Below are 27,132 nucleotides of genomic sequence, written 5' to 3'. Positions count from 1 at the left end.
CCCAGCCCGACAACCCGCCAGCAGCCCAACCTGGAGTGAGTTCCCTACAACCCCCTAAGCCTCTGTTTCCCTGGCGGTGCACAGTGATGGGGAATACTCAGAGAATCTAATGCTTCTTAAAGCAGGATGGCATGTGTACGTTATATATTACATGTAATAAAGATGATCTGTTAGTTTAACGTAGATCTTAGTTTCTTTCTTGGTTTTTAGGTACCCTCATTCGTTTATCACTTACTGTGCCCAAGGCACTGCTTTACAACTCACGGGGCCCTCACAACGACGCCGTGAGGCAGGCCCTCGTTTTACAGATGAAGCACAGAAAGGGTAAATAGTCTGACCGGCAATAGGACACACCATGGAGAATTCTAGAAGACTGCCAAGAAATACAAAAGAGCCAGATTCATTATTAGATGCCACTGCCGATTCACTCCTCAAGCTAACATAAGCCTCTCTTCTTCCAACTAAACATGCGTTGCAAGTGGGGGTTATACCTGCTGCTGCCCCTGAGTCCCACACACCCCCTAACTGCCTGCCTGCCCTTCACCCCCGCCACTCCGAGGAGCTGCTCTCTCACAGGTGCTGAGGGCTTGGGGGCTCAGCGGGTGCGGGTCCCTCCCGGTCCTTTCCTCCTGAGCCTTGTGTCAGTGGGGCCCTGCTGCACACCTCCATCCTCAGCACGGACCGGACCTTCCTAGGTCTTCCAGGACTCAACTTTTTGAAACCGCCTCCCTGACCTCCTCCCACCCCTAAACTCCTCTCAGAGGTCGCCCTGGGTCCTACTCAGTTGGTCTTGGTGCCCCTGCTTTTCTTCACTTGCTAACGCTGTCACACAGTCCACGGAAATCCCATTTTCAGGGCACACCTCAGTGCCCAGCCTCTGCGCCCTCCTCAACAGGTGGGGCCTGACCTCCGCACGGACCCTCTCTGCTCCAAGTCCGGCCAACAATCTTGTGACCCCCACCTCCACGTGAAAACCCCCTCATCTCCCACAGCAGCCTCCACCCTCCGCTTCACCCACCTGCTCTCACGACCTTGTTTGTTCTCTGATCACCCCCTGAACTGCTTCACTTGTGCAGTAAGAAATCTGGACATCCAGGTCTCAATTACCGTGGTCGCCCATTACTCGGGATACTCAGGATAACCAAACCTAACAATTCCAAACCCCAAGTCTGACCCTCCCACCGTGTCCTCTCATTCAGTACCAGCAATAGGTCAGCTGTCCATCAGCAACCCTCATGTTGGGGCGCCTGGGTGGCTCAGTCAGTGAAGTGTCCGACTCTTGATTTCAGCTCGGGTCCTGATCTAATGGGTCATGCAAGCCCCACATCAGGCTCCCCAGTTAGCAGGTGTCGGTTTGAGATCCTCTCCCTCTATGCCTCCCCCAACTTGGCGCACTCTCACTCTCTAATAAATAAACAGATCTTAAAAAAAAAACAAACCTGTATGTTGACTTTTATACCTCTCCCTCATCTTCCAAATCCCCAAATTCCAACACATCGACCGCCCTTAAATATCACCCAGCCTCTCTCTACACCGATTGCTAACATTTCTCACCCAGACTCCTCTCCCCAACGGTTTCCTAAACTGTTTCCCTGCTTCCAGTACTTTCTTTCCTACAATCTCTTCTCCAGCAAACAAAACAGTCATCTATTTATTTATTTATTTACTTACTTGTTTATTTTTATTTTACATAATCTCTACCCCCAACGTGGGGCACAAACTCACCACCCCAAAATCAAGAGTTATATGCTTTTCTGACTGAGCCAGCCAGATACCCCAACATGGTCTTTCTAAATAGGAGTTCTAACCATGTCACCCCAGGGCTTAAAATTAACCAACAGTTCCCCACTGTCCTCAGACAGTAACAGGTTGGGGAGCAGGGTGCTTGGGTGGCTCAGTCGGTTAAGTATCTTGATTTTGGCTCAGGTCACGATCTCAGTCATGGGATCAAGCCCCATGTCAGGCTCTGCACTCAGTGTGGAGTCGGCTTGAGATTCTCTCCCTTTGCCCCTCCCCTCCTTAAAATAAACAAGTAACATCTTAAGAAAGAAAGAAAGAAAGAAAGGAAGGAAGGAAGGAAGGAAGGAAGGAAGGAACTGGATTCGTTAGCACAGTTTCTGGGGCATTTCCCGATCTAGTGACTGCTGCCTCTCTAGCCTTACCTGATGCACTCTTATCTCTTTCCAGTCACCTATGTCCATTCTTCAGATGTGCTGTGATTCTGTCTTACCTCCGGGTTTGGTACATTCTATTTCCAGTACCTCGAATACACCTTTTTTTGCTTTATCCTGGCACTCCTCCCTGGGTGTCACGTTAAGTACTACAACCTCTTCAGAGACCTTCTGTGTCCCCAGACTCGGTTATGTCCCCTGGGTGGCTTTTCCTATAGCAAATGTGCCCCTCCCCCTGCGTGGCACCCAACCCCCAGGGTGCCGTCTTCGTCCCTGGCCTGCAGCTCTGTGAATCAAGACTGAGGCTCGCTCCCTCCCCGCCGTACTCGTCTGCCATGGAGCGCTGGTCCGAAGGACACTCAGCAAGTATTTACTGAATAAACACACGGTTGATTCTTAAACTGTGCTCCTCCTGACTTGGCCCCCGAGATTCAGTGCCGCGTCTCCAGTCACCAGACGTCTCACCTGCGCTTCAGCTGCGTGTGTACAAAGTAACAGAGAGAGAGATCACCTTCTCTCTCGTCTGCTGTCTCCCAAACTGAGTTGAGCGGGGAGAACATGAGCGTGGAAGTCAGGGACGCCTGCCATGCCCTGCTCTATACCCTGCAGCTGCACAACTTTAGACAGATCGTTGTCCGAGCCCTGGGTTTCTCGTCTCTGCAACAAACACAGCAGTGCCAATGGTTCAGCGCGAGGACACGACTGAATGAGAGGACGCAGGTGAAATGCCTGGCAAAGGGCAGAGACGTCATAAATGGCCCCTGTGCTCCAAAATATGAAATCGGGGGCACCTCGTGGCTCAGTCGCTCAGCGTCTGCCTTCGGCTCAGGTCATGATCCCAGATCTTGGGCTCAGCAGGAGGCTTGCTTCTCCCTCGCTCACTCCCTGTTTGTATTCCCTCTCTTTCAAATAAATAAAACCTTTTCAAAAAAAGAAATTAAAATGTGTCTTGCTTCCATCCTTCCTCGCCACCAGCCGACTGTGGTTATCTGGGCAGTTCGTAAATCTAGTTTTCTCCATTCCGACTCTCCCCCATCACCTGGGCCCTCTTCCCCTCCTTCCTGGACTGTCTCACCAGCTCGCGAGGCTTCACGCTCTGATTCTCTCACTGGCCGACCGCCTCACGCGCAGGACACCCGATGAGGCTTCCTTCAGGAAGAGTTCCCACTGTCATTCTCATGGCCAGAACTCTACCACTGCTCCCTGGTGGCTTAGGACTGAGTTTAAATCATTTAGTCGTCTGACATGCATGGCCTTCCCGGATCCGGCCTCAACAGACCTTGGCCGCCTTATCTTCTCATTAGTCACTTTTGCACACACGGTTGCCCGGCAACAACAAACCAGTTACTGCCCACTCTGTCCACTGGAATTTCACATCCCTCTCTCTGCCTTTGCTCAGCTTCCCTTGGATGTAGACACTCTCTCTCCAAGTCCTCCAGTCCAATGCTACCCTTCTGTCAACATCCAGCTCAAATGCTCCTTAACCTGTAAAGCATTTCTTGGTCATCCTGGTCACAACAAAGCTTTCTTTTCTTCAAATGTGTGGTTTGCTCTTTCTGTATCAGCACATTTATCTCTCTCTCTACATTCGTTCTGTCCCCTGTGCACGGAACCTTTGTAGAAGCTCTTTGAGGGCAGCCTCTGGCCATCCCCACGTGGCCAGGTGCAGAAAAGCACCCAGGAAACGGGGTCTGGATGTACAACCCCTCAGAGTGAGCGCAGCTGCGGAGCACCAGCATCTGTGGTCTACAGCCCATCAGCCCCCTTGATCAGCTCCCAGAACCGTGCCTGGCATAGAGTGACACTCCAGAGGGGACTGTTAAATGAACTGATCCACAGGGAGATTGAAGATTGTCTACAGGAGAGGAATACTGTCCCCACGGCATACAACATGAGAGAAGACGTGAAGCCTTTTCTCTCCCATCATGCTTAGAAATGCCAGCAAGCTTCATGCCCCCCACGAGCTCTAAGGCCAATTCTCAGCAGTAACTATGACGTGTCACAGTTTGATACATGAGTATTTCAGAAGTACCGACTTTTAACATGTAAGTAAGAACCATTCTTCAAAATAGTCTCCTTTGGAGAAAAAAGTTATTCTAACAATGTCAAGAAGTTTTTTTAGGGGCATCCGGGTGGCTCAGTGGGTTAAGCCTCTGCCTTCGGCTCAGGTCATGATCTCAGGGTTCTGGGATCGAGCTCCGCATCAGGCTTTCTGCTCAGCAGGGAGCCTGCTTCCTCCTCTCTCTCTGCCTCCCTCTCTGCCTGCTTGTGCTCGCTCTCTCTCTGTCCAAAAAAAAAAAAAAGTTTTTTTAGACCCCCCTTTTATGTAGGTACAACTTTTTTGAGGGGTGAGGGGCAGAGAGAGAGAACCTGAAACAGGCTCCATGCCCAGCTCGGAGCCCAAAGCAGGGCTTGAACTCATGACCCTGACCACGATCTGAGCTGAAATCAAGGGTCAGATACTTAAGTGACTGAGCCACCCAGGTACCCCAGACATCTCTTTTTTCTTAACCAAAAGAAACTGTGGCTATATGGGTGCCTGGGTGGCTCAGTCAGTTAAGGGTCCAACTCTTGACTCTGGGCTCAGGTCATGATCTCAGCGTCATGAGACTGAACCCTATGCTGGGCTTTGGGCTAGGTTCTGAGTTGCCTCACACTGTTGCCCCCTCCCTCTCTCTCCCCCCTGCTCCTCCCCCTGCTCACGCTTTCTCTCTCTCAAATAAATAAATAAACAAAATCTTAAAAAAAAGATGTCTATTACAGAAGGAACACCTTTTCTCATAAGGCTTTCAACTGGCTGAGAATTTATTTCAGAAATAAATTCCAATCTCTTCCTCCTCCAAATAGAAAAGGTTTTTTTTCAGGGCTTTCATTTTCAGAATTCTATTATGTAAGCCCCTTTATAAGTCATATGTACAACAATTCTTATTTTTCCATCACATTTTATTGTAAACCGCCCCCCACCCCCTGGCCCTGGGCCCTAGCAACACTGTGTGGGTCTCTGCTAGGGTACCTGTCTGGATGTACTGTTACCTCTGTACAGGTCATTGATCCGGCCACTGTGTCCTCCTGGAGGGCCTGGCCCCCGGCATGCTCACTTTGGAATCTGCAGTCCTTCGCACTGGAAGATAATAGGTGCCTCACTATATGTTTACATGAATCAATGACTCAGGTCAGTTATTTGATTTTAAGTCAGTTCATCAGACCTAATTACTGGCTCCTTCCTATCCTCAGAGGACAGAGAATTTCTACCCCAGGGGGTAATAAATTAAAAAACAACAGCAACAACAACAAAAAAACAAAGGATGGAAGGCTCTTAAGGCGATAGCAAACAAAAACTTGTGTGTCTTTGGCAAAGACGGCACTGCCGCGCTAGCAGCTTAAATCCTTCCCAGCTGACGGAATACATAAAGAAGGCAAAAGTCAATGGCATGTCCGTGTGTCCTTTGCTATGTGCCTTAAAATTTTAATCACATTACTTCAGAGTCACACTTTATAGATATGTTCCATTCAGTTCATTTATTTAGTTCCCCTGAAATAAGTAAAAGACAGGTAGAAACAAGTACTTTTTTTTTTTTTAAGATTTTATTTATTTATATGACAGACACAGATCACAAGTAGGCAGAGAGGCAGGCAGAGAGAGAAGGAGAAGCAGGCTCTCCGCTGAGCAGAGAGCCCGATGCAGGGCTCGATCCCAGGACCCCGGGATCATGACCTGACCCGAAGGCAGAGGCTTTAACCCACTGAGCCACCCAGGCGCCCCAGAACCAAGTAAGTTTTAAATGCTATCTTAGAAACGACAGTTACTGAAGCACCTTGCTGAGTATCTAAAATTGTTACATGAAGACGACAAAAAGACCTGCCTGTTGAGCACGGCACACCCTTTAGTGACTGGGAAACGGTCTACTTTTCATTATCCTCCAATCACCCAGACTGACATCAGTGTCTCCAGAACCTACACACTGCTCTCCCTGGACTCCACAACATAAGCACATCCACAAGAAAGCTCACTCAATGGGCGCCTGGGTGGCTCAGTGGGTTAAGCCGCTGCCTTCGGCTCAGGTCATGATCTCAGGGTCCTGGGATAGAGTCCTGCGTCGAGCTCTCTGCTCAGCAGGGAGCCTGCTTCCTCCTCTCTCTCTCTGCCTGCCTCTCTGCCTAATTGTGATCTGTCTCTGTCAAATAAATAAATAAAATCTTAAAAAAAAAAAAAAACAATACTTATTTAAAAAAAAAAAAAAAAAAAAAAGAAAGCTCACTCAAGTTGATGGCAATGGGGCAGGGGAACTTCAAATAAAATTACAGACATGACTCTCTCATTTGGGCTTTCCAAACACTGAGGGCTTAACAGACATCACATTTCCTTGTCACAGAAGGTACTAACACCCAGAATATTCTGGAAAGTCCAAATCTACTGCTTGGGGAGTACTGCTTAGGTACATAAAAACTGAAAATGGAAACAACCAAAGATGCTGGGATTTTTTAGTTATAATACAGCTTTTTTTTTTTTTTTAAGATTTTATTTATTTTGACAGACAGAGATCACAAGTAGCTGGAGAGGCAGGTGGGGTGGGGGGGAGGCGGGGGAAAGCAGGCTCCCCATTGAGCAGAGAACCCGACATGGGGCTCGATCCCAGGACCCTGGGATCATGACCTGAGCCAAAAGCAGAGGCTTTAACCCACTGAGCCACCCAGGTGCCCCTATAATAAAGCTTTTATCAAAGACAAAACATTATTTCATAGTCTCTTAAATATTTCTGAAAGCAGCACATATTCCTTCTCTTTAAAGAGGTAGAAACTGAGGCAAGAAAGCTCAATCAGTTAGTTAGAGCACTTGACATTTCAAAAGCAATGAAAAGCCATGACCCCAAATTAAATTCTCCAATAAGCTAGTCTTATGAAAAAGGGGCTAAAAGGCTTATTGCCTAATGAAAGGATAAACAATGTGAGCTGTTTCAGCGACCGGTCCAGTAAGCCTTGGTAAGCACTGAGTAATACCGGCATGGGTGAGTACCCTTGCCCTCGGTTTCCCCTGCGATGACATGTGTGTATCACAGTTAACAGGTAGTCTTGATTTTGGTAAGAACAGCATTTCTGGACGTCCCCACTGGCTAGCTACATGCTGCCATCTTCTGATTATGCCCAGTGGAGTGTAAAAATTTTTTCATGAAAAAGTTAAATCAATACAACTAAAAATCCCTACTTTTCCTGTCAGTAGTGTCTTCAGGAACAAGAGTAGTAAAGACACCAACACATAGATTACCAACACTCTCAGACATAATCCAAGCAGAATTCTAAATGGATAAGCACATGTTATAAACTTTTTTTTTTTCCCCTGCAAGTGCCTTGCATGCTTATGTTACTATTCATTCTCAGATAGATCATCAATGACCTTCTGGGTCACTGACTAGGGAGAAAGCTGACTATGAAAAAGAGTGGGAGAAAAAATACGGGGGGGGGGGGGGTGCTTCCTTCCACTCCAGGCCCCCTACTGCCTTGAATGAAAGAAGACAGATGGCAGCCACCTTCCCCTTTAATTAGGAGGGGCAGCTCAGAAGGGGACAGCCCTGTTCACTTGGCACCATCTTTTAACAAACCGTTTCGATGGTAATGCTCTGCTCATTCACCCTTGTTTCAAACGTCCTCAATCTTTAATTTACAAACCAAATCTCAGTAAATTTAATTGTGATTAAACTATAGCTCTGAGCACCGTACTGTTACATAAAGAAGATATTTAAAGAAGTTTGCTGAATTAATAATTCGTAGACATTCATTTAAGGAGCCTGGAATGTTTTAAATGAAAAACAGACACCCCAAGCCCTACCACCACCACTCTGAGATAAAAATGTGAGCTTCCCAGGGCAGAGAAGCCCAATTTAAATTTACAGTATCCCAGTATTCACAGCAGATTTAGAAATTTCTGTTTCCGGTGCCACACCACAGTTCCACTGCCTCCTTCTACCTTCTAGGTGTTACTGTTCAAGTTGAGAAAAGTCAAGAGAACTCTACGGTAAAAACAGTCCACTTCAGGAGGAAGGATAACCTAGTTACAAATCGTAAACTACTCTGCATTTCCATTCATGGGGCAGTTTCAAAACCACAGAAGTTGGGATTAAAACGGCACTGAGTCATGCAACCGCTCCGAAGCTAGGATCAGGTAAAACGCAAACAAACAAAAATGGAAGACGGGGGTCAAGTGTCAGAATTAGGCTTGCTGTCTTGAAGTCCTCTGCAGAGGTGATGATGCCTCTGAATTATTTTCTGAAAGCTCCACATTTTCTATAAATCTGTAAGTCTAAAGCCCCAAATTGTCTATAAATTCCATGACCCTTTCTAACATGAAGAAAAACTTCAGCTTCTGTTGACAGGTTTAGGTCTTTGTACATTGTTATCCCATTCTTATGAGAAGTCTGGTTTTTTGTTTGTTTTGTCTTGTTTTTCCAACATCATCAATAATTTATATTCCTCAGCCCCTTTCCATTTCTTGACAGGTTTTTAAATTCCAGCCTCTTGTCCAGGCACCATTCCCACCCAGTGCCTGTAGTTCCCACAGCGGGGGGACTCTCTGTTTTCACACACGTCTCAGACACGCACCCCTTCTGCTTCCCAACACAAATAAGGACAGTGAGCTGGGGCTATTTTGCTAGATGTGCTCCTGGCTGCACCATGGAAAAAGCTTTGCCTGTGTCATTGTCATTTAATTAGTGGCAAAGTTCTCAGACTGTTTTAAAAAAAAAAAAAAAGAGCTTTTTGTTTTCTGATAATAAATTTCAATCTCTTGCTATCTCTAACAAGCAAGCCGGCAGGGCGCTAGATACAGGAAGAAGGACAGAAAAGATAAAAGAAGCAATTAGCTATTTAACAAACTTCATATCCTACTTCCCAATGAAGGGGGAAAACACCCTGGCGTTTGCCAGATACGGAGTGTCTAATATAATGTTAGCAAGAGAAAACATGTAGGAGCGATTGGCTAACAAAGAAACAAACAAAACTTACTCTGTTTCCCGGCACAGCACAGTGAGCAGGTCCAGAATGACATGAGGGCAATTCCTTCCTCGAGGCCCCTGCTTTCACTTTGAAAGCTGTGTTTATGCTCACGTCCAGATTCGCTGGGGCACTCCGCGATGCCTGCACTTCGCAGGACGCCCCAAGTTCACAGTTCATCTCCGAAGCCCCGAGGACCAGGAGTCCCCGGGACAGATGGCAGCGACCTCTGGGCACCACGTGGCATCACAGTCGTTATTAGCACACACTCGCCCGGGACGCCCACTTGTTACCTCAGGAACCAGGCCACCAGCAGATAACTGCTCAGATGCATGTCCGGAGTCGCCAGCCTCTAGCAAGGCTCAGGTTCAAGGTTGGAAAAGGCGCGGAGAGGAGAACCACGAAGTCAGCAGGATTCTGCGCCGTTAACTTTCTGGTTCGTAACATGCCTGTCTGAAGAAGGTGAAAGGTACACAATTACGAGGAATATTTTACTAGTGAATGTGATTGGCAGTTACTGTGCACTGGGTCATCTCTTGCTCCCTGAAACTGCCTTTAAAAATCCCTCCAACAGGATTATGTTCATTTCCTCTGTGAAAACTACAGAAAACCAAGAGAAAATAAAAACGGGGAAAGTATAATTCTGCTTAAAAATGTGACCCTTACTTAATCTCATCTGCTTAATTTTTTAAAGCCCCAGAAGTAAAACAAACAGAAAGCATATAAATTCGGTTTGTTCTGAAAAATTACCTCACCCACGTACTGTCCTGCTCGTAAAAACAAACCTCCTTCCAGCAAAATGGGACACTTTGACCTTGTTTACTGCAGTGTTTTGAAACCACCCGACACGTAACTCCTGACATCACCGGACACGCATTAGCACCTTTACTGCTGCTGGCTGCACATCGGCTACCCCAATGGTCTTCTATCGCCCCTGGCTGAACAGATCTTCCCCAGAACAGTCAGGATACTGGCCTTAACCTTAAACCCCCGAACTCACGTGAGATCTTTTGCAAGTGTCCTTCCCTGGTCACTTTTATAAGCCTACAAAAGCATCGGACTACCTGATACCTTTGAAAGTTCCAGCATCCAGGACCTAGCACGGATCATTCTTTTTCTGACCCTCTGCCTACCCAAGAGAAGAGCTTCCTTTCTCACCAATCACCATACTGGCAAGAACTTCTGCCCCACGGTTTTATGAAGAGAAGATCCTGACCTACTTTCTCCCCCAGAGAAGATTCCCACAAACTTTCCTAAAGGATAATTTATTTTACTCTATTTTAGAGCTTCAAAGAGCATTGCATTTTAAATTTTGACAAAGTCATATTACCCCATTTCTAAAAAAAAAAAATTATGGAATATGCTTTTGGTGTTGTATCTGAGGGTTGCATTTCTAAAGAAGTAATTTCCTCCTGTAAGTCTGACACATTCCCTTCCATGTTCCTCAACTCTCGTTCTAGGTACATCCGAATCAAACCAAAGGATAGTTGTAATCCCTGAAGCAAGTCACCATTAAATTTTGGGGGACTATCTCCTACAATCCACCTCTTTAAATAAAATGAAATTCTGGCCCTACAAGGGCAGTACAATTTGACAGAAAATTAACCAAACCCCCAAGTTTAACCTATCTGAAAGCAATCGATTGCGTTCTTGTTCTTTTCCTGAAACAACTTAACAAAACACCAAGTCCTCAAACAGTAGTCCCCAAACAATAAGGAACATGAAAGATACATAGGTGAGCAATTATGGCCCTTGTTTGTCAGAGAAAAGCAGGAAAGAAAAACATCCAGAGTTAATGAAATTAATTAACTCTAGCGAAAGGACTACTTAAAAAGCCCCTCCAAATGTCATGCTGTTACTATGACCACTTCAAAACTGCTTTGAGAAAACGTGAAGGATTTTAAGATCCATGATAAAACAAGTGTCATCCGGCCTGTGAGAAATTACTTTCATTTAAAGCAGGCAGCAGGAAGGCTAAATGGCCATTTATAATTCTGATATCAGATCATTTGTTACCTTCTGACAGATGCTGCACTCTTCATTCACATCATGAAAAGAGTAGTAAGTACATGAACATCCCTCAGTCATCGAAACCATTTTGATTTCAGTCCTGCAACTCTACCACTCCCACGGTCTATCTAGTTGCTACATTATTTTTATAATGAAAGCAAAGTCTGATTCAATCTGAAAGGGAGGGGACAAAAAAAAAAATCCCTAACCGTCTCTTGTTTCCAAGTACAAATAGGCAGGCACACACTCACTCTGGTTTTTTTCAAATGTCAGTAATGAAACAGAAAAAGAAAACAGCATTTTTCCCCCTTAAAATTCCTGCTTTTAGGTATTTAGACTGATTTATGTTTTACGTAATCTTGATGGCTCAATCAGGAAGTAAAAATTTTAAGTGCGTGTGTTACAGACGGGAGGAATCATGTGACCCACAGCCAAGAAAATTACGCAGTAGACAGCATACTAAGAAAAATCAGCTTCTAAGAGGGTTTTAAAAAGACTGTCTTTAGGATTCATTGAGTCATGAATATATAATGGTTTTGAGAAATAATAATTTGTTTGGAAGCCTTGGAAATAAGCCCTCAGGACATTTTTAAAAATATTATGAGATCAAAGCAGTCCGGAGTTAAGAAGTGAAAGTTTAATTAATAAAGGAACAGTTTCTGTGAAGATCATATCCACCCAAGGTTTATTTTAAAGGCGATTTTTCAGTGTTATTTGAAGATCATTCATACCTAATTGGAATCAAACAAAACATTAATTGCAGCTCCGTATAAACACTTATGCTTTATTTAATGTAGGGTACTGTGCGTTCCTGGAGCACAAGGAGAAAACTGCCTAGATTATCCAGCTCCCCCCAAGCTGTGTAGGTTTCAAGTAGTCACCGTATTTTATTACAGCAAATACACTCTCCAGAGGAAAATGTCAACACAGTGACATTTTCATCTGCGGATTCTAAACTCGTAAAAGATCATCATTAAATAGGATCTGAACTATCCTTCTGTGTTAAATAAATTATGCCACAGACATCAGACCATGTTCACCTGCTCTGGAAATGAAAAAGTGGGAGATGAATGTTACAACATTCATGACTGTAATGGACTGACCGATAAAGGACTTAACGATTATACAAAAATTACTTAAGACCTATTCTTTGCGCTTCTTCTCTAAAATAAGAGTAGAAAATTCTCTAAAATAGAGTAGCTTTGAAATAACTTTCAAATACAGTTATTTGAAATTGGCGTGGTTTGGCCTGTGGTTGTCTGTTTCTCAATGCAATTTCCGTTACTGATACATTAACAAATAATTTATTAATATCCATAATAAACGACACGGTTGAAAGTACAAATTTGTACCTCCTAGACATTACTTGTATCACTTTAACGCTTCACAATTTTCAAAATGCTTTTTACACTTCTATTTCAGCTTTTTAGAAAAATGTATACCACAGCTCTGGGCAAGTGACAGGACAAGATCTGGGTACTTCTTGATCACTAGCTCATCTCTCTTTAATTCGTAAACATAAGTGGTAGCTAGGTAAAACAAGAAATTATTAGGAAAAACAAAAGTCTTCCAGAAGGGAAGCTTGAGGCAGATGAAGACAGTTAGGAAAAGTAAGAAGCACAAATTCTCCAAGGTTGGGTGTTAAATGACATGGGGATCGCCTTACTGAACCGGCTATCATACTGGCTGGCTGAATAAAGGAAAGATGAACTAGTTACCGAGAAATATCCCCCAATAGACTGACAGCATAGACTAGCTCTGTCACTTGCCTAGACCACAGCTTATGGAGAATAAACCTCAGGGAATATATATCTCACCTCCCTAATTCCCAATAAATGAAGAAATCAGAGAAGTTGAGAGACTTTCTTATGTGGCACAGACTGGCCACTGAAACTAGACCTAAGATTTCTGATTTTCCTAGGCTAGGGTTCTTTTTCACTGTGTGCTGCCTTCCACCTATAATGTGAGGCTCAAGTAAGTCTCCAATGAGCACAGACCTGGTTGCTTATCTTAGTGGTAGAGAACTGAAGTAGGGTCAAGACTTAGAGTGCCTCACTCTGGACCTCTCTCTGGACCTCACAGGCCCCCAACCCTTGTTACTGCTGCCATCTCAGTCTTCCATCAGCCTGTGCTGAGCATTGTCCTTCCTGAGCTGGAACGAGACAGGGTAAATTCTGGGCTGAGGGGTAAAGCTCGGAAAGATGGTACCAGCCTCTCTTCCTGCAACCTCCCTTCCACACACATATCACAGTCTCCTCCTCTTTTATCCAGTGGGAAAATCAAGAACTAAAATAAGAAAAAGCACTCGTTGGGTTCACTTCTCAGTTTCACTGGGATTTTGGACACACATGAATGAGAGAATATTCTAGAAAAACTAAAATTAGCTCCTACTTTATAACCTTCACCAAAATTAATTCTGTAAAGGTTGAAAGAGTTAAGTGTAAACAGGGGTGGGGGGGGCGTGGAGAAGGAAACACTTCGGAATTAGAGATAGGAAAGGAATTAATTAAAAAAAATAAAAGGCTACAAAATTGGAATCAAGCGGACTATGTTCTCCTGTACATGTCCTGTATGTCCAAAAGCAGCTGAAGTGAAAGGTAAAGAAAAGAAGGAAATACCTTCAACAGGGTAGTAAACTTTGAATCATTTATCAATGCACAAGGTACAAGATATTAACACTAAGACTAGGCACTCCAAAGTATACAAGGCCAATTAACAAGAAAAAGTGTTGGATTTCACTAGCAAAAACCAAGATTTTTTAATTTTTTTTTTCAGCCACCAAATTCACAAAGATGGACTACAAAAAGAATAAGCTAGCGGACTGAGATGAGCCCATCAGTTCAGGAAACCAACAGTATCTTTTTATAAGCCTTAAAACTGTTCTGACTCATTAACAGGTCTATAAATACCACCTCAAGAAACAATCACAGATACACAGAAAGGTAACTGGACAAGGACATACTCACAGTGACCTAAAATTGCTACTAGGTATCTAAAAGTGGAGGGGAACATAAGACTAAGTGTTTAATGGAGAATACTGCATAACAAGATACAGTGTTAGGTGAAAATACGGGCTGTAAAGTTAAGGTGTGGGTAAGGTATCGGTACTGGTGAGTAAGAAAGGAAAAGGGGAGGGGGAGGGATGCACAGAAATGGAAAGTACAAAAGCTCATCTCAAAAAGATACTGGAAAAGAGTAATTTAAAAAGCTGAAGAAGGGGGCACCTGGGTGGCTCAGTGGGTTAAAGACTCTGCCTTCGGCTCAAGTCATGCATGATTCCAGGGTCCTGGGACTGAACGCCACTGTCAGGCTCCCTGCTCAGTGGGGAATCTGCTTCTCCTTCTCCCTCTGCCTCTCTCCTCACTTGCACTATCACTCTCTCAAATAAATAAATAAAATCTAAAAAAAAAAAAAAAAAGAAAAAGAGGAAAGAAAGAAACCTTGTTTTTATAATTGCGAAAAAGTTACTTAAACTAATAAACAGCCCATAAGTATTTTTCAGCCATATAAAAGAATTAAAATATTTGCAAAGACCTTTTAACAAGAGAATGCTTATACTTTATTTTTTCTAAAGATTTATTTATTTATTTGAGAGCGAGAAAGCATGTGCATGTGCTGGGGAGGGGCGCAGACAGACAGGGAGAGAGGATATCAAGCCGACTCCATGCTGAGCACTGAGCCAGATCCAAGAACCCTGAGCCAAAAGCAAGAGTCAGACATTTAACCAAGTGAGCCACCCAGGTGCCCAGAGAATGCTTATACTTTGTTAAGTGCAAAAAAGAAATACAAAACAATATGATCTTAAATATGCAAAAACTCACATTAAAAAAAACAAGAATATGCAACAAGAGGATAAAAAGGACTGCCTTTCAGTAGTGCTACCATATGTGATATTTTCTCCATACTTTACATGTTTTCTACCATTATCATATAATGTTTCCATGACCATAAATATATCATAATTATAGGACTGACAGATCAAGAAGATGCTACTGTTAAAAGTTAAATTTCAAAAATACAAAAGATCTGTAGTCACCAAAATCTGTCCTGTTACCTAAGGGATTTTCATCTTTTTCAAGTTAAGAACCAGTGGTACACCCTTCAGAAAACAGGCACTGGTGAGTGGGCAGGAGGTGGGAACAAATCCTCCTTCGTAGCTGTCGAGAGCTATTGCTCTGTGAGGGCCATACCAAAGCCTGAAGATGTCAGCAGCAAGACATTATTAGGAAAACAGTGAACAAGGTTGATGGGAGAGGGCCAGTAAGTGGCCCAAAGAGGAAGGCAGGAAAACAACAGAAACATCAAGACAGAAGGTTTAAAAAATCATTAGGTCCAAAATAATTCAAAGGGTCTTGAAGAGATACATGTATATCTATGTTCACAGCAACATTATTCACATTTAAAAGGTGGAAGCAACCCCAGTGACCACTAACGAATGAATGGATAAACTAAACATGGCATATAAAATACAAAGGAATATTATTCAGCCCCCAAAAGTACAGAAATTCTGACACATGTCAACAAGGTCCAACCGTGAGGCCATTCTGCTAAGGGATACAAATCAGTCACAAAAAGACAAATACTGTATGAATCCAGTCCCATGAGGTACCTAGAGTGGTTAATCCTTAGAGACAGGGCTGGGAAGAGGGGAAAGGAGGAGCTGGTGTTTAATGCATACGGCGTTTCAGTCTCGCGAGATCAGAGGGCTCTGGAGATGGACGGTGGTGACAGCTGTTCAACAGTGTGCATGTACTCAACGCCACCGACCTGTACACTTCTAAATGGTGAAGACTGTAAATTTTACATTGTCTTCTATACACACACACACACACACACACTTGAAAGGAAGAAAGAAATCTCTAGAATGAGAAGTCCTGAAGAGGGCTTCTGATCTGGCATGTCAATAGTGCAGGTATCAAAGTAAAACAGATCTTATTTCTGATATCAGATTCTTTAAGCATAATTACAGAAGTCAGCTCAGCAACACAGAAGATCAAAACTGAAAATAAAAAGGGACATCGTGTGTAACTTTGAGAGAACATACCAGACCTCTCTGTGGTTTTTGGGGACCCTCTCATTACAGCCAGCTTGAAAAACTCCCCACAACTAGGAAAGAACCTGCCAGCCCAAGCAACACAATGACGTCGCCTCCTCAGCTAACAGGAAAGAACACAGCTGGGAGGGAAACTCTGAGTGTCCTAGAAATGTACTCCGCCCTTACTGCAAACCTGCTATCACAGAACTGAAGACTGGGCGGGGTGGGGGGTTGGACAAAGGCCCTCAGGTAAAGCTGCTCCAGAGACAAAGACACCCAGAGAGCTTGGCCAGGCTCACTCAGTAACCCTGGATTTCAAGACAAACCCTCGAGCACAGTTACGGTTTGTTTGTTATGTCTTTTTTTTTTTTTTTTAAAGATCTATTTCTTCATTTGAGAGACAGAGAGAGAGAGAGAGGAGCAGAGCAAGAGGGAGAGAGAATCCCAAGCAGACGCCACGTGGCGCGTGGAGCCTGACCCAGGGCTCGATCTCACGACCCTGAGGATCACGACCTGAGCTGAAGCCAACTGTCGGGACACTCAACTGACTGCGCCACCCAGGCAGCCCTGCTGTCCTATTTTTTAAAGGGTACCTTGTTACAGATAAGAAGAATAACATAACTGGAAGGAGCTTTCTGTATGTCATTTTATTAAATCTGTTCAAAAAACAGAGTACAATATACACTGTGTACTATGTACAAGGCACTGAGCTAGGTGCTGGATGAGGAACAGGATGGGCTCACCCTTCCCCCACCAGACTAGCAATTCTGATTTAAAGGAGGCACAAGGTGCTATCAGTCCACACAGAGGGGGCTCCGATCTGGTCCACAGGAATGGAACTCTGTAAGAGGTGACACTTCAACAGACGTTACCCTATCACTGTAGCAAGCTGGACTGATTACTACGGGTCAGACAGTTTGAGGCACTTTCCATGAACAAATTAACTTTCACCGCAGTCTTACAGTGTAGGATTTTAAAGATGAGAACACCGAGTCACAGAGCAGTCACACAGCTCCCAGGTGGCCGGACCTGACTGTGCCCTTACTCAGAATCTGCTGTGAGAGAACCCAACCTAAGACGAGACAGTGATGCAACGCAGATCAGAACATTCGGCAAAGAGGGGAGCTGCTCTGAGAAAGAGAAGAAGGGCAAACAGAAGAGGAGAGCCCAGGGGGGAGAGGCTGTGGCTGGGAAGCCCAGACAGGCGAGTGGGGGAAGAGCAGTAGCAAACCCATCAGGAACTCCGGAGGGCGGAGGGGCTGTAGTCCAGCAGGGACGTTCATGAAGTTCTGCGTGGAGTGGGATGTACTCTTGCCTCCGTCTCCGCCTGAATTCTAGTGCTCGGACGACTTCTTTACGCATGGGGTGAGAACAGAAACCCCACAGAGGCCCCCGCCCATCTGGGGAGGAGGGATTACAGAAATGGGTCAGAGTTCAGGCAGAGAAGGGACACAACACGAATGCTTTTTAGAAGCGTCACTCTGAGCGCTGTCAGGGAGAGAGGCCCACATGCAGAGCAGACCGGGGGAGACCAGGGACAGCAGGGAGAGGCGTGCTAAGGCAGGAGCTGTGGGAGCAGGTGATGGAAACTGGCAGGGACACACACTGGAAACAAGGCAGGTGGAGTGGAGAACGTGACCGGATGTGGTTTCTTTGTGGACTGGGGAGGGGAGGAGAGAGAAGGGTCAGTCAGTTATAGGTTTCAAGCCTGGGTAATCTGGGTCGGTTTGGAATCTACTGGATATGAGGTGCTGGCAACACAGCACCGTGGAGGGGCGCCCGGGGGGCTCAGTCGGTGAAGCGTCTGCCTTCGGTTCAGGTCAGGATGCCAGGGTCCTGGGATGGAGCCCTGCCCTCCCTGCTCAGCAGGGGAGCCTGCCTCTCCCTCTTCCACTGCCGCTGCCGCTGCCCCTCCCCACATCCTGCTCACTTTGTCTCTCCCAAATAAATAAATAAAATCTTTATTAAAAAAAGATATCAACGTGGAAATGTCCGACGGACATCTGAATACACAGCACGAAGCAGGAAGAACCCGCAAAGGGCAGGGGCAGGGTAGGGTCCAGGAGGCCAGAGGAGAGGACAGCAAACGCTGTCACTGCGGTGAGGTCACGCACGGAAGCTGAGAGTCCAGACATACCTGATCTGCGGGGCCACAGCGGGACAGGAGACAACCACCGGCTTTGGCCAGAGCGTACCAGTTTGGTCACAGGTCCAAACGCCAGCCTGGAGTAGGGAGGAGGGGGCAGGAATGAGGAAGTGGAGGCAACCGACACGGGCCATTCTTCCAAGAAGGCTGGCCCTGGCACCAGTGAACGCAGAGTGGACCGAAAGGCAAGCGAACACTGAAAGTCTGTGTCGTATGTGTGTGCACGTGTGTGTTTCATCAGTGAGACGTGCATAGGTTTAAATGCTCATCAGACGTGAAGGGCAGGTATCAAGTCAGAGAGAATGTCTCTGAGAAGGGGAGGGCAGCCGGGGTTGGTATCCAGAGTGGGCATGAGGAAGGACCCCGCTTCCGCCGAGACAGGAGGCAAGCGGAACAAGGCAGGCGCAGATGGGAGTGTGCGGACAGGGCAAGAACCCAAGGGAGCTCGCCTCCGGCTTCTCTCTTCGCTGTGACGCAGCTACAGGGCAGAGGAAGTGGGGTGAAGGAGTAAACAAGTATCGTGCGCAGGGGCTGGCAGGGAGGACAAGTGACCTTGTAGAATGCGCTTCTCCCGCAGGTCGAATCAGGAGAGCCACAGGCTCTGAGCACAGGTACTCTGTGCACCTGTGGCACTTACCAAACAACACCAAGAACGTAAACAAAAACTCAGTTACTTTGAGCAGACTTCATGAGAAGTCTCACCTTCAATACCGTACGATCAGCTAAGTCAGCCGTAATAACATCAGTTCTCCTCAGGCCTGACCGCGTACCCACGACAAAGACAAATACTTCATAAAGCCAACCCATGACAACGTGTGGGAAGCTCCCAGCTCGTGCTAGGGTAAACCTGGTCTGTATGAGTAACCAAAACATCGTATTTCACCGGGAATGACATCATCAACGGTGCGTTAGCAACTTCTGCGTTTGGCCTGAGCTGGATTTTGCTTCTGGGTTGGTGCACAGGGGATTGCAGTTAGGGTCAGACACTTCCCTCCCTCCAAAGTCCTGTGGGGGAGATGAGTGGGCAAAAAGGCCTGTCACGGCCACTTCTCCCAGACCTGCCTCTAGTTCCGGCTCTGGCCAGGAAATCGCTAGAGAAAGCAAAACAGGGGCCAGGAGCTGAGCACAACTGTGCAAGTCCAAACACAGACTACAGAAGGTGGTAGGTATTTCAGGTGAGTGGATTTTTTTTTTTTTTTTACTTGAGTTAACTGAGCAAAGCAGGAGAGGAAGACATGAGCTTAAAAGAATATCTTTCCTTGTAAAATCTTTTTACAGAGACAGAAGTAGTTCTGGAAATTAGCATGAAGTGCCTCTTGTATTTTCAGGCAAATATCTCCCAAGGAGCTCAAAATAAAATCCTTTAGTTCTACACCCTTTTGGGGGAGAATGGGAATTAACAGTAAAATGTGACCAATTCAACCAACTGGGAAGTCTCCTGTGAACAGTGAGGTGCTTGAATCACAGGCAGAGTGTAATATAGTTTTGCTTTCTGGTTTTCCTTTCTAAAAAAATTTCCTATTTGCATATGTTTGTATATAATGTTACTACTGGCCAAAAGTTACATAGTGCTCACTGTGACCCACCTCTAAATCTTCAGACACTCTTATTCTCTGGGTTTCAGGGCAAAGCACAGCGGCATGTATCATGTCTGTCAGGGACAAGGAGAGCTGGTGTCCCAAACCAGACGGGCCGGCATCAGAGCTGTGCTCAACCACTGAACTACAGCGCCATACCATGAAAACATGAAGTTAAAATTCTAAAATTCAGGGTGTCAAAAAGAGATGATCACCATTTATTCTATCTTCCTAACAGAATAACTTTGGTATGTTTTCTACTCTAGTCATCCTCTGGTTTTTGAGATTAAGGAATCTTTAAAAAGAAAGTTTTTTTTTTTTTTTTTTAACTAAAGTCAAGTAAAAATACTATGCAAAACTGTGTCCCAAAACCTTTCTAAGTAGAGATTCCACTCATAGGCAAGATTTGTTTCAAGTCAGCAAATCTATAATTCTGCATATAATGTGAACAAGTTATTACAACAGATTTTTTTTTTCACAAGCTTCTTTACATTATGAACAATTTCCATCTTAAGAGTAATATTTTGGGGGGGCAACTGGGTGGCTCAGTCAGTTAACCATCTGCCTTCAGCTCAGGTCATGATTCCAGAGTCCTGGGAGTGAGACCCACATTGGGTTCCCCGCTCAGTGGAGAGTCTGCTTTTCCCTCTCCATCTGCCCCTCCCCCTGCTTCTGCTCTTCTCTCTAATAAAATATTTTTTATAAAGATTAATATTTTTTAAAAAATATTTTTATTTGACAGAGAGACAGAGATAAAGAGAGGGAGAGCACTAGCAGGAAGAGCATTAGAGGGAGAGGGAAAAGCAGGCTCTCCACTGAGCAGGGAGCCTGACACAGGGTTTGATCCCAGAATCCTGAGATCATGACCCAAGCCAATGGCACAGGTAACCAACTGTGCCACCCAGGTGCCCAAAGAGTAGTATTTTTTAGCCTGAACCACACTTAATTATAATGAGTTCCAAATCAGTCATGTTGAATCCATACATATCTAGATTGCTTTTTTTTTTTTTTTTTTAAGATTGTATTTACCTGAAAGAGAGAGAATGAGAGAGAGAGAGAGCATGAGAGGAGGGAGGGTCAGAGGGAGAAGCAGACTCCCTGCTCAGCAGAAAGCCCAAAGCAGGACTCAATCCCAGGACTCCAGGATCATGACCTGGACCGACAGCAGTCGCTTAACCAACAGAGCCACCCAGGTGCCCAATATATCCAGTTTTCAAAGAAGAAAAGTTACTATTTAGTTCTCTGTGAAGATGGCCACGGGCTGAGGCTGGATCTCACAGATTTAACATATTATTTCTTCGCACATAAGAGATTATACTTAATGTGGGAACACTGGAACTTCTAGAAGCCTCAGCTGGGTTAGCAAGCAAAAAATGTCCCCCATATAGCATCTGTCAGTGACTTTTGACACAAGTGTTCCATTATATAGAAGTCCAAGACTGCCAGCCACTTGAGGCTTATTAAAGTTGACCAATGTGAACTCACTTCCTAGACTTAAGTGCATGCCACATGTGGTCTATACAAACATTCTTCAGTTTCCTCTGAAATAGCCCAAAACATATATGGGGAACTAATTTCAATAAAAGTGCCAAAACAATTCAATGAGGAAAGGAAAGTCTTTTTGACAAATCACACTGCAACAGCCGGGGAAACATGCAAAAAAACAAAAACAAAAACCAAAAAAACACCTTTCACCTCTACCTTACCTGATACATAAATATTAATCTGTAATGCTTCATAGACCAAAGCACAAAGTTTAAAATAAAAGATCTCTAAAAGAAAACACAGAAGGATATCTTCACAACCTCGGGGAAGCAGATTACTTCAAACACAGTAAGTACTGATAATATAGAGGGTTACTTTGTTAATTGACTTTAGATTTAAAATCATCTGCTCATCAGCAGCACTGGGTAGGTTCAGCGGTTAAGCATCTGACTCTTGATTTTGGCTCAGGTCAGGATCTCAGGGTCCTGGGATTAAGCCCTGCATTGGGCTCCCCACTCAGCAGGGAGTCTGCTTCTCTCCCTCTGCCTCTGCCCCTCCCCTGCTCGCTTTCTCTCTTAAATAGATGTCTTAAAAAAAAAAATCTGCCCATCAAAAGATATTTTTTAAGAAAATGAAAAATAAATCACAGACTAGGATATATGTGCATCACTATTTTCTGAGGTATGTATACCTATATAATACAAGTATCTTCAGATTTTCTATATATATATAAAATGTTACTTAGGAATCAGTAACAGTAAGAGAAACAATGTAATATAAAAATGACCCCCTCAAAAATTAAAATTGGGTAAAATATGAAACAGATGCTCCAAAAACGAAGATCTACAAATGCCCAATAAAAACATATTAGTCATCAAAGAAATACAAATTAAACATCACGATGCAAAACCACTTCATATTCCCAAGAAAGGCTAAAATCAGAAAAACCAACAATACAGAAAAGCTGAGAAGGAATTGGAGCACCTGGAATGCTCATCCACTGCTGGCTAGGGCGTAAAATGGTGTAATTACTTTGGAAAACTGCTTAGAAGTTTCTCATGAAGATAAATACAGACGTCTGGCATGGCCCAGCAATTAAGCCTAAATCTCAAATGAGATGTGAGTGAGCGAGAAGGTGCTCACAGCGGCTTAACACCTATAACAGCCAAAAAAAGATGAAGGCAACCCAAAACTCTGTTGAGAGGAAAATGGGAGTGCCAAGAGGAAATTGGGTCTAATCATGTAAACAGAATGCCACCCAGCAATAAAGGAAGAATGAACACCTGATACACAACACAGAACTGGGGTGAGAGGCCAGAGGGGAAAGAGTACATGCTCTATGATCCCATCTACATGATGGTCAAAAGCAGGGAAAAACAATTCTATAGGGACAGAAATCAGAAAGCATTTGCCAATGGGGTTGGTGAGTGCCTGGATGTCGGGGGTGGGGGGAGGCATGGGAGAACTTGGATGGTAGAAATGTTCGTTTTGTTAATTGTGGTTTGGTTACTTGAGTATATTTGACACTGATGTGTTTCACATGTGAAATTTTCATCTATTAAAAAGGATAGCTGGGGGCACCTGTGTGGTACAGTCGGTTAAGCATCCAACTGTTGATTTCAGCTCAGGTCATGATCTTGAGGTCATGAAACTGTGCCCCACATTTGGCTCCATGCTCAGCGTGGAGCCTGCTTAAGATTCATTCATATTCTCTCTCTCTCTCTCTCTCTCCTCCTTCCTCTGTCCTACCACCACTCCCTCTCTCACTCAAAAAAAAAAAAAAAAAAAAAATGGCGGGGGGCGTGGAGGTAGGCCTTCTTAAATGTCTTTTTATCCCCAAGAACTCCTGAAAAATGTGATCTGATTTGCACCCCTTGGCCCCACCAAAGGGAAACTCTATCTGAACTACTTTCAGTAACAGACAACCAGTTTGACAACCATCATGGCTGTCTTATTTCTTTGACCACCTATACAAGATACTGTCTCCAAAGGAAAAGAAGGAACTTGCTGGGTTTCCTCTCCTCTAACAGTAACAGTCAGTCAATCAATAGTCCAGGTTCCAGAACCAGTGTAAGACTGTTCTAAAAGCTCATTCTAAAAGCTTACAGAATGTTCTTTTTAGGCTCATTATTTTTCAGTATACAGCTGATAACCTGCATTCAACACATTCCTCACCTCCAGCAGGTTATGGGGGATGGATGGAAGAAAGTAAACTTGGGAAGAAAAGTACCTAGAAGAAGCTGATGATACTTGTTCTAGCCCATACCAGAAATAAAATTATTACCTGCCTGAGAGCTCAGGACATTTCAGCATTCTCCATATCCGCTTCCAGGGGCATGGCCTCCGAGGGCGTGCCTCTTGGAACCCCAGCTGTCCAAAGGCTCTAAGCTGGTAAACAATGTAAAGGATACAGAATTTGGATACCAGAGGACATTTACAACCTTCAGTTGCCTCTATGCCCCTACACACAAAAAATAATACCCAACCGTATTACTCTGCAAATTCTAGAGACGGATTTGGGGCTCCTGGTGCTAAGCCACAGATCAGACAGGCCTGAGAAGATTCTTCTGGGATCCCTAACTATGGAGGACCTCTGGGGAAGATCTCAAGGAATTTTTCTAAGAAAATGGCTACTTTTTTCCCAAGTGAAATGACGGAATGATAACACTGGAAACATCAATTCAGAGTTTCTTCTAAGACAAGAAAGGATACCACTTGTGTCAGGGAAGTTGAAAGACTAATTAGCTAACATCTAATTTTTCCCATCTACATCTACTATGCATTTTCAGGAACTACACAATAAGTACAAGAAAGGAATCAGTAAGAATTTGGAGTTTTTTCACAAAGGTAATAAGAAGGAGATGCTTCTTACAAGAAAGGGGAAAAGTAAGTGTGGGGATCCATCCCTTAAGGAATATGAGTTCTAGAAATGAAGGAATAGGAGATTCTCTCCGGAACTCTAATGCCAAAGGGCAGAGAAGAAATTTAAAAGTAAGCATACCTATATTTATACTTGTCTTAAGATCAGAAACAACTACCACTACTTGCATGGATTTTTTTTTAATGACCAAGTTGGACATTTTACAAGATGCATCTTTTCTTCTAGCAGCAAAGCTAGAAGACCATGAGAGGGCTCTGTGATTAATGGTGATTGCTTCCACAGCGGGAAAGCATTATCTGTACAATAACATCAGCTCACTGTTCCTTCTGGGCCAAGTTCTTCAGAGGATTAGCCTCCCCAAACCCCAATACCCATGCAGTTCTTGTGCCCCAACACAGCTTTTCCCGGGCTGATACAATTCTTCAGATATGCTTCTGACAAATCCACAAATGCCAGACTTCTCATTTATTAGAAACGGAATGTATGGGTCTGCCCCCAAATCTGTAAGTTGAAATACTGATCTGATGGTATAAGGAGGTGGGGCCTCTGGGAGGTGATTAGGCCGGGAGGGCGGAGCCCTGAGGAATGAGGTGACTGTGCTCATGAAGGAGACTCCAGAGCTCCCTCGACCCTTCCACATGTGAGGACACAGCAAGAGCAAGGCTCTCTATGAACCAGCCTCCAGAGCTATAAAAGAAGGAATACATTTCTGTTGTCTGTAAAGCCACCCATTCCATGGTACTTTGTTACAGTAACCTAAACTGACTAAGATGCCATTTCAAAATGGTGGTGTTCACGGCACATGAAAGATCCCACTGCTGTTACTTTAAAAAAAAAAAAAAAAGCATATACTCCCACAACAATAAAAACGCTATCGGGCCTCAGAGAGTTCAACAGATGTCTTGGAAACCAGAAGTACTGACTGACAAAGTACTGACAAAGCTGAGGAGAGGCAGCTTATAGCCCCGAAACTTCTGAGAGTGTTGCTGCTGAGCGGAGGGATAACTGACTTCCCCACTGAAACCCCAAAGAGGCTCTAGACTCAGAAAAGGCAAATATGGTGTAGGAGAGAAATGACAAGAACGGCAGAAAAGGAAAAGATTAACTAAAAAGTCCAGTATCAACAATCGTTCCTTCCACGAGTCAACTCCTGTCTTTATCAGAAACAACAAAATTTGCCCCCAGGCAAAAACTAAAAAAATCACCAATGAATTCTCTGAAGAAACTAAACAAAATGTTGGGTGAGGACTAAACAGTTAGTGTGGTTCTGAGAGCCCCGAAGTCAAGCCCTCTGCACCCAGACACTTGGTGGCTCCCCCACACAAGGACATGCCTCCCGTGGCAAGGTGCACCCACACGCACAGAGCCCCGGTGAGCCTTCATGTTACCTCAGCTTGACACGCACGAAAGGCAAGGACAGAACTAGAGCTAACGCGGCGTGGAAGTGGAAAACTATGATAAACAACAGAAGGACCCTGGAAGAAACAGAAAATTCCAGGGAGCGAAGGTACTTTAGAACTAAAAAAAAAAAAAAAACAAAAAAAACCACAAGTTTTGTTAGTGTCCCTACTTAAGAAGCAATCATTTAGGAAGCAATAATTACATCCATAAAACAAGAAAAACACCACCACAAAATACAAGAAACAACCATCCAAGAGAAAGATCAATCGAATTAAAATTCCGGCACCGCAAAGCCAGAGTGAACACCACAGGCACACGCCGGGTACCATAACCTCACAGTCGTGACTCCAAGGATTTAACTCTACCACACTGACAACGCCTTGCCTAAGATGGGCGGTACTCACAGCACAGTCAGAAGTTCACACTGCAGACGGGGAACATGTCCATGGTGAGGAGACAGGGAAACCGAGACCCACTGTTCAAGAACACCTGAGTCTGTTCTTCATTCCTCTGCTGGGCTGCAGGATGACCCACCAGCTTCTCTCAGTACCCATCTGTCCTTTCCTACAGAAAGAAGGAAACCAAAGGTTGTGTTTTTATAGTGACATAATGAAGACTCCCGGAAAGTATTACGAAGGAAGAACTAGCTTTGTATAAAGACTTCAAGATACTAAAACATATTCATGGGTAACATGTGCGACTTTTTTCTGTGGAACTTCACAGAGAAGATAAACACTTCTCCCATCTGGGTGACTCGCATACTGTCCTTCCTGAAAGTAGAGAGAGGGAATGGGATATTCCCAAAGCCCTGTTTTTAGAACCAAAAATTCCGTAATGCCCTGTTTACTATTCTGAAATAAAATTCATTGGTAAATAGTAACTATTTATTTTATTCTTTATTTTTATTTTATTATTTATTTATATTTTTATTTTATTTATTTATTTTATTATTTGAAAATAATATACATATTTTTAATAATGTAATTTTTTAATATACATATTATTTTTAAAACATCAATATAACACTCTAAACGTAACATAAAGGAGAAAGTAAAAGAAATCCAATTTATAATAAAATACTGCATATTCAATACATAAACAATTTTTTAGGTTCGATGAACTGTGTAATGAAATAGATGCTTTTTAACTTGCTTATAAGGAATAAGCTTGGAGTGCTCGCTTCAGCAGCACATATACTTAAAAAAAAAAAAAAAAAGGAATAAGCTTGGATTACGAGAAGCCAAATCAGAAGTTTTCCATCTTAAAAGTACTGGAAAACAAAACAGGAGCAGTATGGGTGGACAACAAGATGAAAAGGAGTATATTCTGTGTATATTAAAAGTATGCAAAAGTTTCTTGTGTTCTTATTTAAATGGAGATAGGTCTAGGCTCAAGTAATTATGAGCTGATTTTTACATCCAAGATGGCAGCTGAAAGTCATG

The 27,132-nt window shown here is 44.1% G+C and overlaps 1 long non-coding RNA gene across 2 annotated transcripts in view; it reads right to left on the bottom strand.

Annotated features, from left to right (window-relative positions):
• Positions 1-6,807: 6,807 nt before the first annotated feature.
• The window catches only part of LOC116569259, a 45,281-nt gene continuing 24,956 nt past the window's right edge, over positions 6,808-27,132 (bottom strand). For both annotated transcript variants that reach the window (XR_004276937.1, XR_004276938.1), the window contains 2 exons: positions 26,095-26,254; positions 6,808-9,608 (listed from right to left, as the gene is read on the bottom strand). This is a non-coding gene — a long non-coding RNA (uncharacterized LOC116569259). The remainder of the gene's footprint in view (positions 9,609-26,094; positions 26,255-27,132) is intronic.

Source organism: Mustela erminea, chromosome 11 (genome assembly GCF_009829155.1).
Source record: "Mustela erminea isolate mMusErm1 chromosome 11, mMusErm1.Pri, whole genome shotgun sequence".
Classification (NCBI taxonomy): Eukaryota; Metazoa; Chordata; class Mammalia; order Carnivora; family Mustelidae; genus Mustela; species Mustela erminea.
This window is presented reverse-complemented; position numbering and strand designations above follow the sequence as displayed.